At 37.9% G+C, this 17,002-nt stretch overlaps 1 long non-coding RNA gene across 5 annotated transcripts; it reads right to left on the bottom strand.

Annotated features, from left to right (window-relative positions):
* Nucleotides 1–7,930: 7,930 nt before the first annotated feature.
* Nucleotides 7,931–16,564, bottom strand: LOC110918505. Of its 5 annotated transcripts, none has more exons than XR_002581380.2 (4): nt 15,665–16,562; nt 15,250–15,567; nt 9,049–9,136; nt 7,931–8,089 (listed from the first exon to the last, which is right to left on the bottom strand). It is a non-coding gene; the product is annotated as an uncharacterized LOC110918505 (long non-coding RNA). The 5 variants fall into 5 exon arrangements; XR_002581381.2 differs by having other exon boundaries at nt 9,049–9,125; XR_002581383.2 differs by lacking the exons at nt 7,931–8,089; nt 9,049–9,136 and adding an exon at nt 14,385–14,436 and having other exon boundaries at nt 15,665–16,557.
* Between the last annotated feature and the right edge of the window lie 438 nt (nt 16,565–17,002).

Genomic DNA, 17,002 nt, shown 5'->3' with positions numbered 1-17,002 from the left:
GTTGTGTATAACATGCTTCTAGAGCTGAGTGAGGTGTCGTTCAGTTGGAAGAAAATGCTTATCGGGACGTTTCAACAAATTCATGATTGTGCTCCTCGACAAACTTATACACCTTCCATGATCCAGCCTCAAAAAGTACACATAACAGTGCACCACAATCAGTCCTCTTTGAAAAGTTAGATCACACTACTCGCTCCTTTTGATTGGGGTCCAACGTATCAACCTTCTTGTCCTTGTATAACCCAGATCTTGTACACAAGTAATACTTAATATGTAAGACACCTTTAGGGTTTGTCTTTGTAGTCCCTTTCCTGACTGAAAACCCACACTCCTTGGCATACTTAACATACATTGAATAACAATCATCAAGGCTTGAGAATACCATGTCCATTCTGGGCTTTAATTCTTCACTGACGTAAGGAATGATAAATGGTAATCCAGTTTTGGGGCAAAGCCTTTGACTCGAGGAAGAGACTTCGTCTGAGAAAACACAGTGAGGAACAGAAAAATCAGAAAAACACAGTGATGTCTCGTAATAACATTATACATTAAAACGCCGTTAATTGAATAATAAACAAGACATAATAAACACATAATTTAAAAATGACATGATAAAAAAAGCCATGAGATGAATAATTAAAAACACTTAACAACATAAATAATTAACAAAATATAACATCATAATGAAAACGCCAAAATTAACAAAACTAATGTTTACACAAATTAACAAAATAGTAATAGTTGATGTTCACAAATACTACTAAATAAAATTCAAAACTAATCAAATAGATGAAACACACCAATGATCGTAAAAACATAAGAAATACACTAGAACGTAAACGACAATTAAAATTATATTGAAAACTCCAATTGCAGTTCTTAATAATTGTTTAAATATCAATTAAAACACGATTAAATTGTATAATTGAAATAACACTATTGAAAATCATACAACACATTATAAAAATAATAATACAAAAAAATGCCATAGAACAATGATAAAAGAACAAAACGCCATATCTGTTGCATGATTTACTGGAACGAAAATAGAAAATGCCAACGAATTTTACTTTGTCGAACAGAATCCACGTTAAACACCATAGATCTGAGAAAGCTTGCAAAGGAGGTAACAACTAACAATAAATCTTTGGAGTTTTAATTTGAAAGAGATTTATAACGCGAATAAAGAGGGAACGTATAAAAGGACAATCGTACCCCCGCATAACAATTAGGGCCCCTTGCCATGTGTTGGGCTAGGATCCGTTCTCACCGTTCTCACACTTTTCACCGTTCTCTCCTGAACCTGTTTCTATATATATATATATATATATATATTGTTTAAAAGGTTATCTTTAGAGAATACTAACCCAGTTTTAAAAGTGTTCCAGTAAGATTACTTATACTTTTTTGTCTCAATCTGGTCACGTAACATTCAAATCGAGTCATTGTCAAATTTTTTATGTGTCCAAAAAGAAATGGAGGAGAATATTTTAGAGTCGAGATTTTTAATAAAAGTGCTTATATTAAAAATAGAAAAAAACATGTTAAGTATATTAGAAAATTTTAAAAAACATATTAAAATCCTCCTCATCAAAGAAAATGAAAAAAATAAAATAAAAAGACACATCATCACGCTTACCTATGAAATAGGTGAAAAACCGAATAATTTTTAGATCATGTGTAATGGTAACACCACATGCATGGTGAGTGTGAGCTTATGTGACAAGTGTCACAAAAAGTATATTAGTAGTGGTATATAACATTTTATAAGATTTATGTTTAGTGGTAATACCACATAACCTCACTAGCAATCATTACTCATTTTTTTTTAATTTCTAAATTTAATAAATATAGGAACAAATAAAATTTCATTAAATAAAATATATTAATTATTACTCGTCTTCATCGTCGTCGCCTCTGTCTGCATAATATCCGTCATCCAAACCTTTGTTTTCATAACATCCATCTTTGAAATCTTCTTCTTCGCGGCCTTCGTCTTTGGTTTGGTCTTCATTGTTGCCATCGTGTCGAATTGGGCGAATCACTAAGCATGCTCGATCAAATCCGCCTTTAACGCATTGTGTGCTTCTTGGGCACGCAAGAGTTGACCATTTAAGATTCTCTCCTCCATAGTTGCTTGCGTTACTTCTTCAACATCATCCGGAATTATGTTTTGACATATTGCTTTTCCTTCATCTTCTAAACTCAAATTATGCAATATGATACAAACACTCATAACCATTCAGTTTTTTTCTCTATCCCATATACGAAAATGATTTCTCACAAAATGGCATCGTTGTTGAAGAACCCCAAAATACCTCTCGATGTCCTTTCGCGAAGACTCTTGCAGTTTCTGAAAATATTAACTTTTTAAATCGAGCGGGTCTCTAAACGTTTTCACAATATTTGAATACTCTGAGTATATACGACCAGCCAAATAGTATCCATGCAGGTACTCATTTCCATTAGCATAAAACCCGGCTTTCAGTGGCGTACCCGATATATAACCCTCTAGAAATGGCGATTGCTCGAGAGTATTTATGTCGTTCAATGACTCGATGACGCTAAAGAAGGCAGAACAAACCCGAAGGTCGTATGAGGCAACCGCTTGTAAAACCAACGTTGGTCCTTTTTGGTCACTGCGTGTATGTTAAACTCACCATACGGATGGACAATTATACCACGCCATTGGCAATAGTCTAAACTACCAATCATGCCGGGTAATCCAGTTTTTCTTAATGCACTTCATAAATCTGTTGTAGGTGGTTCCAAGTCTGGTTTCTGAAGTAGCATTTTCCATATAATGGCAAATGCCTATAAAAATTGCAAAAATATATATAAACGTATGTAAATATTTAAAACAGGGTACTAAAAGGAAATAAATTTTAAACATATCTATATACGTAGCAAAAAAATGTGACAAGGTATAGCGTGTTGTTTTCTCCGCCATCTTTAAATACTCGCCGTTGATGTCATATGTGTTTCCGTAGGTGACCACACTTAATGTGGAAGTACAATTCCGAATAGAGGTGAATCCTAGATATCCTCTTGCGTCCATTTTTTGCTTAAAGTAGTTATGCTTATGCTCCAAATTCTCGTTAATGTGCAAAAATAACCTTTTGCTCATCCGAAATCGGCGCCTAAAAATGTGGGGGTCGTGAGTCAGTGTAGGATCGAAAAAATCTTTTACTAGACGAATGTTTGCGGCTTCATGGTCTCGCATAACATATTCCCTCCTCAAGACAGGTCATGGAGGAGAACGACTAACACGTTGCATGAGTTATCGCGAGGGCACACACACACTCGTAACTGCTTCTCCTCTGTGGCTTCGTTATGAGCAAAAAAATGTGGTGTGGATCGATGAATGAATCGTCCGATGGAGGCGAATCCATAAAGATTTTTATAAGGATTTGGTAGAGAGTTTTTTTGGTAAAGTTGATTGGGTGTAGAATGTGTGTAAAATGTTATGTGCTCATGTATATTTATATAATTAATAAATAAGAAAAAAAAAAGTATTGTTTTTTACCATTCCCCAACGGTCTAATTTATCAAACCATGCGCCACATTGCCTTTATCATTGCGGAGAACAAAATCACCAAGCCATAGCGCTAGGGGGTGGTGTTCCGTAGCGCGATGTGTTGCTATGGCCTGGATGGCGTGTGGGTGGCGCTCCACTACGCAAGGTCTTATAAAACATGAAAGTTGAATAACCTAATTGACAAAAAAATTGAGAGACCTAACAGAAACGCATTTAAAACTTGGTTACTATTTTGCAGATTTGTCCCTTTGTAATATAAGTCTTGTAACTGAAACGTAAAAAAAAACATTTTAGTGTTCACACTGAAATTGATTTCAATAATATTTTGGCTGCCCCGAGGCCTTCAAAAATAGAGGATGTGGGTTCGAGTATCGCCAGGAACAAAATGCTCTAGGTTGAACTAGGGGTTTTATCATAGTGAGCTTTCGGCACAGGGTTTTCTTTGAAATGGTGGCGGGCTAGATTACCAGCGTGGGCGTGTTTGGCCTTTTGACATTGATTTTTTTCGGGCGGTTGGGCTTTAGTTAGTCTTCCAAAAATAATAATAATAATATATACATAATAATAAGAATAATAAAACACTAGTTTTTTTGAATGAGCAAGAAAAGCCCGATCACTAGGGTAAACATAATGGCAAAAGGCTATCCACACAAACATAATGGCAAAAGGCTACCCACACCTGTGAACCCAGACGGTGTTGATGACCCGGTTCGCCACTATTCTAGAGGACACCCAAAAATCCACTGTGTTAAAACTCTAGCTCAACTTAGAGTATTTTTTTCTGGCCGAAACTTGAACCCATAACGTTCGATTTAAAAGGTAATAAAGTAGCCAATGCACCAAAAGGTATCGGCAATAATAAAACAAGAGTAGTTATATTATATTGCTATTGTATCTTTCTCTCACACACAATAATTTGATGCTGGTGTGATGGCTTGAATAAGCGTTTTACTATTTCGTTGAATCAAACATGAGTCTAATATTTAAACTGATTTTACCTAATTCTCATTTATGGAGAATTACTTTGAGCTCTTAAAATTGTTTACCTACGATTGCTCACAGGCATGGAAGCTGTATGAAGATCAAAAAGTTGTAACGCTAGCTGATCAGGCAATGAACCTCAATCCAGACGAAGAAAAACATGTAAAGAAGGTCATTGAGATCGCTTTGTTGTGCACTCAATCACCAGCTTCAAAAAGACCAGCCATGTCTGAAGTTGTTTTGATGCTTTCAAATGATCCATCATACGTAGAAAGACAACTCACTAGACCTAATCTTCCTGATCTAAATCGTAGGATTCATATCGGATCCTAGAATTTTAATGGCATTTTAGTGCCCATCAGCCGAAGAAAGGACCCGACTGGTTTCTGTATCCAAATATCTCCTCTCCTTACGTTCTTGTAAACAACTTCACTTGCAAAAGACTTTCTTGAAAAGAAATTGGTTAAAAAAAATATCGTACACAAAGAATATAGTCATTATTCACATGTTGAATATCTTAGGTGTTATTCAAGTTTGCAGTTAACTCGTTAATTTGCAATACTATATAACTCATTTTTACTTGAGAAAATTACAATTTGTTTTTTGATTCTGATCATTGTATCAAGAACACTTCTAGTGCAATGCTAACCTTGCCTCAAGCAATACGTTTTCAGTAATCATAAATGTCACAAGTTTGTGATAAACAAATGCTTACCACTACGAAAATTTCTCAGACAATAACCTATTCTAAATTTGTTTTTCTGTGGAAAAGATGGTTGTTGTAGTTCATAACCGACTCATGTATCCATCATCCTTCTACTGGAACATCACTAATCTGCATTATAACTCCTAAGAATATATATTGTTCGGTTTTTTTTTTTTTTTTCGGGTTTCAGATTTTTTGAGGTTGTTCGGTTTTTTTGCCAGGAAAAGTAACCAATAATTAACCCGTTTAAAGTTTGGGTTGGTCCGGTTCAGCTTAGTTCGGGTCAGGTTGTTTTGCATTTAGGTTTAGATATAAAATAAAAATAAATATTTTTAAAAAATCATCAAAACTCATATTGCTATTAAAAAAATATCATTAATTTCAAACGTCATGTTATAGTGTCCAAAAATCTCAAAAGTTAATGATCCAATTACTAGAGATTCCAAACTAAAACACATCTATAAAAAAATGACAATAAATGTTCGTGTTTTTTTTCGGGTTTCGGGTTGTTCGTGTTTTTTGTTGGGAAAAGGTGACCCGATAACCGACCCATAAAAGGTTTGGGTTGGTCGATTTTGATTTTTTCGGGCATCTTCTAACTCGTGTTCGGATGGCTTTGAATTCCAGTCAGGTTTCGAATAGATGGACCCAATATCTTCTACTACGTACTGCTAGTACTTTATTTCAAATAGAAACGGCGGTCGAAATGACTCTCTCCTTATACTAAAAAATCACATGTTAACAATTTCACTTCCAATGCTCTTTTTGGGAAACCGATAAAAAACAATATGGAATACAGCGAGAAAGGCATGCATAAAAAAGGGAAATTGGCCTGTAATAATCTCACCTAGACCTCATTGGCCATTAATAATCCCACCTCAGAATATTCCCCCAACCAGTCCTACCTTTCACCTATTTTTCCTACAATGGTCTCCCGTTAAAAAATCTTAACGGAGTTAAGTTTTTTTCCAAATTACAAACATATTTTTTAGGGCTTTCGATTAGAACGACGATACGAGTCTGTTGATGTAAAACTTGCCTCGAAACGATGCTCCAAACGATGAAAACGGCGTTTCAATTCTGGTGTTTAAATTTTCAATTAACCAAAATCAAGTCACTTGCAGCACCATTTCGAAGTAAGTTTTACATCAATGGACACATATCATCGTTCTAACTAAAAGCCCTAAAAAATTTGTTTGTAATTTGGAAAAAAGCTTAACTCCGTTAAGAATTTTTAATGGGGGACCATTTTAGGAAAAATAGGTGAAAGGTGGGACTGGTGGGGGAAATATTCTGAGGTGGGATTATTAATGGTCAATAAGGTCCAGGTGGGATTATTACAGTCCAATTCCCCTAAAAAAATGTAGGTGCACGGTACCCCTGACCGTGGAAGTGATCTCACTTCCCAGTTCACTACCTGTAGGTCCCTCTTGGAGGATGACGAACCTAAACCTTGTTATACAAACCCACTAGCGAGTGCGGAATCCAAGCTAGCAAGCAAACCGAGATGAAACAAGTATAAACACAAACACACAAGGATTCACCGATTAACACCACTGTATTAATACGTATGAAGGTTCCGGTTACAAGCACAATGTTTACAAATCAAACTTGCAAACTTTCAAAGTGTGTGTGTGTGTTTCGGACAGAATGCTCTCAAAGTCTCTCTATCTCTTGGTGTGCATCTATCTCTTTCTAACACACTACATGGGTATTTATACCCATACACAGCAGGTCCGTTTCGAAGGATCCGATAGATGTCACGAAGGATCATCTATCGATGTTGCACCTATCGAAGGATCAGGAATACTGGAATACTGATCGAAAGATCATCTTTCGATCAGACTTCCATCGAAGGGTTCACAGTGACCTCGAAGGACTATCTATCGAGGTCGATCCATCGAAGGTTCAACTTTCGAGCTCATCGAAGGATCCAACTATCCTTCGATGAGATATCCTTCGAACCAGACATATTACATTCATGAACTAACTGTTTGGCCAAGTCAAACTAGGAGGATAGTTGACTTGGTCAAACTTACAAGGCTAACTTAGACATCGTTTTACATCGAGACTGAATACAGACAAAGTACAGACACAAGTGCACCAACAAACTCCCCCTTGGCTGTAGCTTTGTCTCGATCTTCGATGGGTGCAGATTTGTCTCGATCTTGATCATCGTTGATCTTCATGTCTTCAAGACTCTGATGTCCTTTCAAGTCTTCAATGTCGGAGGATCTTCAAGGTCTTCACGTTTTGAAAGCAGAGAGTGTATCAACAAACTACCCGTATCATGTAGGAAGTGTGTTGACAAACTCCCCCTTAACATAAGCTCCCCCTTGAGTTATGCCCGTGAAAGACTTGATCTTTACGAAGTGAGATCCTTGTGGTGTTGATGATGGCCAGCGGCAACTTGATCATTTTCATCTTTTGAGTTCCTTCGCGTCGTGTCTTCATTCCGAAGCTTGTCATCGACCATGTTCTCCTAGCCTTTAGAATCTGCACATGCAAGAAATCTAAACGCGTAATGAGAACAACTGCTTGGAATAGATAGTATAAACAAATGACACACGAATGACCATGTCACAATCAAACATCGTCCGACAGTTTGAAAGTTTAATAAATTTGTCAATTTTAGTCTTTAACTTTCAAAACATGCAAATTTCGACCGTTTATGAAGATTTAGTCAATTCAGTTTTCGTTCATGTCACACCCCGAAATTATCAGAGCATTGGCGTGACTGGACTGGTATCTTCATTGCACAGCGGAAGCAAACAATCTAAGTCTTTTAGAAGTTGAACACCCACTAAGTACTCGACTCTTCATGGTCCTCCTATTCCAACCGTGCCTTGTCTTAGAAATGCAACCTGAGAAAGAACATGCGAAAAAGTCAACATAAAGTTGAGCGAGTTCATTGTTTGTTTGTAAAAGATTTGAAGTAAATCTTTTTGAATAACCGGTTTTTGATGTTTTGTTGAGAAAATGTATTTAAAATCATTTTCTTATCGAGTTACTTGAAACTCTGAATGAAAACATAGTTTGTGTCACGTATAAATCAAGTTTTCATGTATAATTCAAGTATTCATGTGTACACCAAGTACTCTATGTATAATTCTAATCTTCTTGAGTACCCCACGTACTTCAAGTATAATTCAAGTTTTAGTATGGTATGAATTTCATGTAATTAAAGTAGTCCTGTAAATTTCAGGATTGTTAATGGGTTGCAAGGCCATTAACATGTGGCACGACATAGGAAGTCACCAAACCTTAGGCATTTAATTGGTATATTCTGAGACACAAAAGCACTACTCGATACTCGCCCTCACCGAGAGTGTGGCTGCCCGGCACCCGTTAGATCTAACCTTTTGTTCTGCGGTCTAGGTATATTGTTGATTAATGGTGCTTCTGTACCCTATTCGTGACACGATTTCTCGCATCATTTTTCATAGCGCATCCTACTTGGTTCTCGTTTCTCACCAAGCGCGCTTCCCGTATTCTTATATCACATCACACTCGGTACTCGTTTCTCACCAAGTGTGTTTTCTTGTATTCTTATATCGCAACATACTTGGTACTCATTCTCACCAAGTGTGCTTTTTATATTTTCATACCATAACTCATGTATTTTTAAACTCTTGTCTTTGTATTTTCAAAAAAATACGCTTGTTTGGAAAACCGGTATAAATCATAAGCTTTTCGTAAACCATTTGTGTTCTTTGTAACATGGTTTAAAAATATATAATTCTTGTATGCTTTGCAAAAAGTGCATGTCTTTCCACCCCGAAAACATTTATAAAAGTGTAAAAATGTGGGGTTATGAACTCACCTGAATATTCCTGTGCAAAGCTAGCTATATACGACTTTGCGATGTCGTTTCCAAGTCGGGACTTGCTACCGTGCATTCTACAATATTCCTAACATGGAATATCTAATAAGTTTCTAAGCAAAAACGGTAACTACGTGTTACCGAGCTCTACCGAATCGTTAACTGAACGATTTGACGTAAATTGTCAACTTAAAATAAGCGAAGAAGTTATACTGGTTAGCTCGTTTTAAGAAGTTGTATGTTGATATAAATTAGGAATATTCGTATGAAAGTAATATATAATAAACTCGTATTATATATTGCGTCTTGTGTATATTTGCCAAAATATACGTATATGCCGTTTCGGCGTTTGAAATAAATATAAAAGTTATATTTATAAAAATTTCATCGAGTCGTTGTATGCTTAAAATAAATATAAACTATATTTATTTATTTTTTTATGAAAGCGAATCCGTGTTGTTCGATATCCGAAATAAATATATAACACTATATTTATTTATAAAAGGATTTGTTTTGTTTGCTGTCGAAAATAAATACATAACTATATTTATTTTTATAAAAGGATTCGTCGAATTTCCGAGGTTCAAAACAACTATGTTTGTTGTTGTAAATAGTTTCTGAATCGTTGTTTTTCGTTATATAATAAAACGCGATATTTTTACGGATTTCTCGAAAAACGGGCAGAGTTTCCTCTGTTTTTGGACGCCCCGACAACACAAGTTGTCTTTATATTTTCAACATCAAATCAATATTCAACAATAATTACGTATCATCAATTTATAAAAACGAAATAATAAATCAAAGTACTCTTTAACTATTACTTTCATTATTTTGTTTGGTTCGAGCTCGTTATCACGTAAGTATAAATCACGAAAATACTAAACTTGTCACCGAGGCCGACTAATTGAGACCGCCTAGGAGGAACTCGCTGTTGACCGGGTTTGACCGAGTCGACCGAACCGCTTCCTAATCTGACCCGAGTTGACCAAGCCCGAGCAATGACTCGATGTTGACCAGCTTTGACTTGTTGACTGAGTTGACTCAGTTTGACCGAGTCAACCCGTTAACCAGTTGGCCCGAAAATTAAACCTGCTGAACCGTGTGAACCGCAACAAGCTGAACCACAGCGCTGACCTGCACCCGAAAACCCGAAACTCAACATCTAACCCGAACCCCAACTGTTGACGTTTGCTTTTGACCCGAGACGTGAACAACACCCAATCTAAACATGATCAGTCAAAATTCAGAAAAAGAAATGAAGAAGATCGGGGGGGGGGGGGGGGTGGTCGTTACTGGAAATCTCGTGGATCGAGACACAACCACCGTCACGCTGCCACTGCCGTCACCATCGTCATCACCACCGTCTTCAGCCGCTACTCCCGGTTAACCCATTAGTCAAAAGCAAAAACCGCTGGATCTTGACACGAACCACCGGTCCGTAACACGAACTGCCGGTCTAAGTCTCAGACCACCGCCGCCGCCGTCGGAGAGACGGCTCCGTCACCAGTCAGCCGCTGTCACCATCTCTCTCTACTCTCTCTCCCTCTTGCCGTCATACCGCCGCCGCGTGCGGCGGTTCTGTTCTCTTCATTATTCGGTACCAACCACCACAGCGCCGCCGCCTGTGGTAGTGGTGGTGGTGTTTGTTGTTGTAGTCTGCCACCACCAAAGGATGGTGGTGGTTGGCCCATTAATAGGGGGTAAAACAAGTGGGTTGGGAGCTGATTTCTTTGTGTTTGAATGTATAGAACGAGAGGAGAGATAGACCGAGAGGGGTAGGGGTGGTCGGCTGGGTTGGGTTGGGTTTTGTTTGGTGAGGAAAGTTGTTTGATTTGGGTTTTTGTCTTGTGCAGGTGAGAAATTCCCTGTGTTTGTATATGTAACCGAGAGGGAGGAAGGTGAAAGGCAGTGTGAGTTTAGATGAGAAGGAGTGGATGTGTATTAATAGAGTGGCCAACTTTTATTATCCTTTATGTTTTCAAATTCTATTCAGGTTATATGTTATATCTTTTGAGATGATATCTTTTGTAAAGATTTATAGAGATTTTAGGATTTAGTAGGATTATTGCAAATCTTTTGTAGAGATTTGGCTATATTTTGTAGATCTTATATATTATGCAGGTTTAGGCTTGCGGGTTTTGGACTTGGCCTCAGGGCCCACAAGCCCATCTCATGAGTAGGTGGCCCGTAATTCCTACGAGACCCGATATCGCGACACAAACTCCATGAGCATAGAATATTCATGTAATATCCATATTTGTTGGCGTTGTCAGTATTTCGTATGGTTTCTGATCGTCACTGTTCATCGTTTAGCAGGTTCTCTGTAGACCGTCATGCGCGTACTGTTAAGTTGATCGGGCGTTCCTAGGCACTCCAAATGCCTAATTAAGTTTATTTGCGCTGTAAACACTATTTAATGTCGCGTAAGTCGCCTGTTAATCATGTAATTAAGCGCGTAATTTACCGGTTGTCACAGTCTCCCCCTGTTAATAGAATTTCGTCCTCGAAATTTAGACTACGTCAACTCCTTAGAGTTACGTTATACGTAAGTAATTACGAATAATGTCAAAGGAAACGAGGCATACTGATACAGTCACTAGTGTGACCAAGTTAACAGGGGTCCAATAAAAGAGGAATTTCGACCAACGGAATTCCAAATAAACGTTTACAATATGCAAATGAATGTTAGAAACAATAACATTCGCTGGGAGAAACTTACAATCAACAAGCCCAAACGAAATAGTTTTGCATGAAACGCTTGATCATGATCAGCCCAAGCTGCAAGTTCTACCGACGCCACAAGGTGTCGTAGTGAATGAAACAATTCAAATAATAGCGGTGATCAAACAAGTATCACCTGTGTTTGAAGTTAAATGAAAGCACGATAATAATTCGAAGCGGATTTAATCTAAATCAATAAATAGATAATTAAATCCGTGCATGAGATTAGCGCAAGCTTCAATCTAGTGAAACGCCACCACAAGGTGTCGAAGTTAACACACGACTTAATGGAGTCGTAGACCAAACAAATCTACTACGACTCAGAACAATGAAACGCTTGTTAAAACAATTAGAATATGATGTTTTCAATACATCATATGGTGTCTTGAATTGAATATGTGTAATGAACAAGTTCAAACAACTGAATTTGACTTCAGCGCAAGCCGACAATAATTACCTGTATCGACAAGAAAACGTTCGACATGGTCACAACGAAAACCATGTATGTAACTTGAAAAGAAAGGGATTTCAAGAAAATGTGTTGACCTGATAACGAAGAAGCCAACAATTACAATGATGCAGGTCATTCGAATCACAAATCAACAATTAGATTTAGCGAAACAATATTTGAGCTTCAATGAAACGCTTTATTCGAAACGAAACCACATGCGTAACAAACGATGCATGCGTAACATATGAATTTTCAAGAAACGAAGCAAATGGGTATTCGCTATACTGGAAGAAATGATCATGACACAATGACCATCAAGAGGAGTAGAGATTCTAAAATCTACTCAGTAAGTGTGAAAGTCGAAATTTCAATAAAAGAAATTTAAGGACTTTACCTGGGGTTGCATGTGACGACCAGTTGTTAGGTGACATTACCATGGAGTCAAACATAGCGTACTTGTCATTATTCGGATAGGGGGGATACGGTGACTTGCGTCTTTTCCTTAGCATGACTCGTGTCGTTTGCAGGACCGCGTGCCAAACTGCCGCTTCCTGATCGATAGTCGCATGTGACGTACTTCAACCTCCGTTGACGTATAGCTTAAGTCTCACGTATACCTGTGCGCTAGCGTTTTGTTATGCGTAGGCTGCCTGCTCGGGAAGTTAAAAACATCATAGACAATATGAATAATAGTGTGTGTCCGAGTTAATATTCGCAGTTCCTACGTGATGACCTTTAATAAACTTCAACATAAGTTTCCGAAGGTCTTAAATGCATGTTTCCTAAACTCTCAGGGTTTTGTGTGCCGTATGCGACTGTTTTGTGCACCATGTATAAAACACCACAATAGCGTATGTTTGAAAACAAAATCTTGACTGTTTGTTTTTCGGCAACGGTTGGAGACCATATTCGAGTACTATGCGTTCTGTATGTATTCAGGTTTTAATATTCTAAGTTCCCAGGGGAAAGTGAGGTTAGAGCCTAGGTATTTCTACAGAAAACCCTGTTCGCTGTAACCTATAGCTCTGATACCAATCTGTCACACCCCGAAATTATCAGAGCATTGGCGTGACTGGACTGGTAACTTCATTGCACAGCGGAAGCAAACAATCTAAGTCTTTTAGAAGTTGAACGCCCACTAAGTACTCGACTCTTCATGGTCCTCCTATTCCAACCGTGCCTTGTCTTAGAAATGCAACCTGAGAAAGAACATGCGAAAAAGTCAACATAAAGTTGAGCGAGTTCAGTGTTTGTTTGTAAAAGATTTGAAGTAAATCTTTTTGAATAACCGGTTTTTGATGTTTTGTTGAGAAAATGTATTTAAAATCATTTTCTTATCGAGTTACTTGAAACTCTGAATGAAAACATAGTTTGTGTCACGTATAAATCAAGTTTTCATGTATAATTCAAGTATTCATGTGTACACCAAGTACTCTATGTATAATTCTAATCTTCTTGAGTACCCCACGTACTTCAAGTATAATTCAAGTTTTAGTATGGTATGAATTTCATGTAATTAAAGTAGTCCTGTAAATTTCAGGATTGTTAATGGGTTGCAAGGCCATTAACATGTGGCACGACATAGGAAGTCACCAAACCTTAGGCATTTAATTGGTATATTCTGAGACACAAAAGCACTACTCGATACTCGCCCTCACCGAGAGTGTGGCTGCCCGGCACCCGTTAGATCTAACCTTTTGTTCTGCGGTCTAGGTTATTCGTGACACGATTTCTCGCATCATTTTTCATAGCGCATCCTACTTGGTTCTCGTTTCTCACCAAGCGCGCTTCCCGTATTCTTATATCACATCACACTCGGTACTCGTTTCTCACCAAGTGTGTTTTCTTGTATTCTTATATCGCAACATACTTGGTACTCATTCTCACCAAGTGTGCTTTTTATATTTTCATGCCATAACTCATGTATTTTTAAACTCTTGTCTTTGTATTTTCAAAAAAATACGCTTGTTTGGAAAACCGGTATAAATCATAAGCTTTTCGTAAACCATTTGTGTTCTTTGTAACATGGTTTAAAAATATATAATTCTTGTATGCTTTGCAAAAAGTGCATGTCTTTCCACCCCGAAAACATTTATAAAAGTGTAAAAATGTGGGGTTATGAACTCACCTGAATATTCCTGTGCAAAGCTAGCTATATACGACTTTGCGATGTCGTTTCCAAGTCGGGACTTGCTAGCGTGCATTCTACAATATTCCTAACATGGAATATCTAATAAGTTTCTAAGCAAAAACGGTAACTACGTGTTACCGAGCTCTACCGAATCGTTAACTGAACGATTTGACGTAAATTGTCAACTTAAAATAAGCGAAGAAGTTATACTGGTTAGCTCGTTTTAAGAAGTTGTATGTTGATATAAATTAGGAATATTCGTATGAAAGTAATATATAATAAACTCGTATTATATATTGCGTCTTGTGTATATTTGCCAAAATATACGTATATGCCGTTTCGGCGTTTGAAATAAATATAAAAGTTATATTTATAAAAATTTCATCGAGTCGTTGTATGCTTAAAATAAATATAAACTATATTTATTTATTTTTTTATGAAAGCGAATCCGTGTTGTTCGATATCCGAAATAAATATATAACACTATATTTATTTATAAAAGGATTTGTTTTGTTTGCTGTCGAAAATAAATACATAACTATATTTATTTTTATAAAAGGATTCGTCGAATTTCCGAGGTTCAAAACAACTATGTTTGTTGTTGTAAATAGTTTCTGAATCGTTGTTTTTCGTTATATAATAAAACGCGATATTTTTACGGATTTCTCGAAAAACGGGCAGAGTTTCCTCTGTTTTTGGACGCCCCGACAACACAAGTTGTCTTTATATTTTCAACATCAAATCAATATTCAACAATAATTACGTATCATCAATTTATAAAAACGAAATAATAAATCAAAGTACTCTTTAACTATTACTTTCATTATTTTGTTTGGTTCGAGCTCGTTATCACGTAAGTATAAATCACGAAAATACTAAACTTGTCATTAGTTTTTACCAAGTCTTCGTGACGAAATGTCGAGTGAGCTAGCTGAGTTGACCGAGTCAACTCGCTGTTGACCGGGTTTGACCGAGTCGACCGAACCGCTTCCTAATCTGACCCGAGTTGACCAAGCCCGAGCAATGACTCGATGTTGACCAGCTTTGACTTGTTGACTGAGTTGACTCAGTTTGACCGAGTCAACCCGTTAACCAGTTGGCCCGAAAATTAAACCTGCTGAACCGTGTGAACCGCAACAAGCTGAACCACAGCGCTGACCTGCACCCGAAAACCCGAAACTCAACATCTAACCCGAACCCCAACTGTTGACGTTTGCTTTTGACCCGAGACGTGAACAACACCCAATCTAAACATGATCAGTCAAAATTCAGAAAAAGAAATGAAGAAGATCGGGGGGGGGGGTGGTCCTTACCGGAAATCTCGTGGATCGAGACACAACCACCGTCACGCTGCCACTGCCGTCACCATCGTCATCACCACCGTCTTCAGCCGCTACTCCCGGTTAACCCATTAGTCAAAAGCAAAAACCGCTGGATCTTGACACGAACCACCGGTCCGTAACACGAACTGCCGGTCTAAGTCTCAGACCACCGCCGCCGCCGTCGGAGAGACGGCTCCGTCGCCAGTCAGCCGCTGTCACCATCTCTCTCTACTCTCTCTCTCTCTTGCCGTCATACCGCCGCCGCGTGCGGCGGTTCTGTTCTCTTCATCATTCGGTACCAACCACCACAGCGCCGCCGCCTGTGGTGGTGGTGGTGTTTGTTGTTGTAGTCTGCCACCACCAAAGGATGGTGGTGGTTGGCCCATTAATAGGGGGTAAAACAAGTGGGTTGGGAGCTGATTTCTTTGTGTTTGAATGTATAGAACGAGAGGAGAGATAGACCGAGAGGGGTAGGGGTGGTCGGCTGGGTTGGGTCGGGTTTTGTTTGGTGAGGAAAGTTGTTTGATTTGGGTTTTTGTCTTGTGCAGGTGAGAAATTCCCTGTGTTTGTATATGTAACCGAGAGGGAGGAAGGTGAAAGGCAGTGTGAGTTTAGATGAGAAGGAGTGGATGTGTATTAATAGAGTGGCCAACTTTTATTATCCTTTATGTTTTCAAATTCTATTCAGGTTATATGTTATATCTTTTGAGATGATATCTTTTGTAAAGATTTATAGAGATTTTAGGATTTAGTAGGATTATTGCAAATCTTTTGTAGAGATTTGGCTATATTTTGTAGATCTTATATATTATGCAGGTTTAGGCTTGCGGGTTTTGGACTTGGCCTCAGGGCCCACAAGCCCATCTCATGAGTAGGTGGCCCGTAATTCCTACGAGACCCGATATCGCGACACAAACTCCATGAGCATAGAATATTCATGTAATATCCATATTTGTTGGCGTTGTCAGTATTTCGTATGGTTTCTGATCGTCACTGTTCATCGTTTAGCAGGTTCTCTGTAGACCGTCATGCGCGTACTGTTAAGTTGATCGGGCGTTCCTAGGCACTCCAAATGCCTAATTAAGTTTATTTGCGCTGTAAACACTATTTAATGTCGCGTAAGTCGCCTGTTAATCATGTAATTAAGCGCGTAATTTACCGGTTGTCACAGTTCAGGTTTCAGGTAAAGAAGACTCGAGCTCCAACATCGTACGATCGAAAATAAAGTAGAAATAAAATCTTTTTGGCTTTTATAAAGTTTATATTAAAACATACCTAAAATCTTTTTGGTATTTTTGAAATAAAAAGACAACAATTTTAAAATCCTTT

The sequence above is a fragment of the Helianthus annuus genome, chromosome 7, assembly GCF_002127325.2.
Source record: "Helianthus annuus cultivar XRQ/B chromosome 7, HanXRQr2.0-SUNRISE, whole genome shotgun sequence".
In the NCBI taxonomy this organism is placed as follows: domain Eukaryota; kingdom Viridiplantae; phylum Streptophyta; class Magnoliopsida; order Asterales; family Asteraceae; genus Helianthus; species Helianthus annuus.
This window is presented reverse-complemented; position numbering and strand designations above follow the sequence as displayed.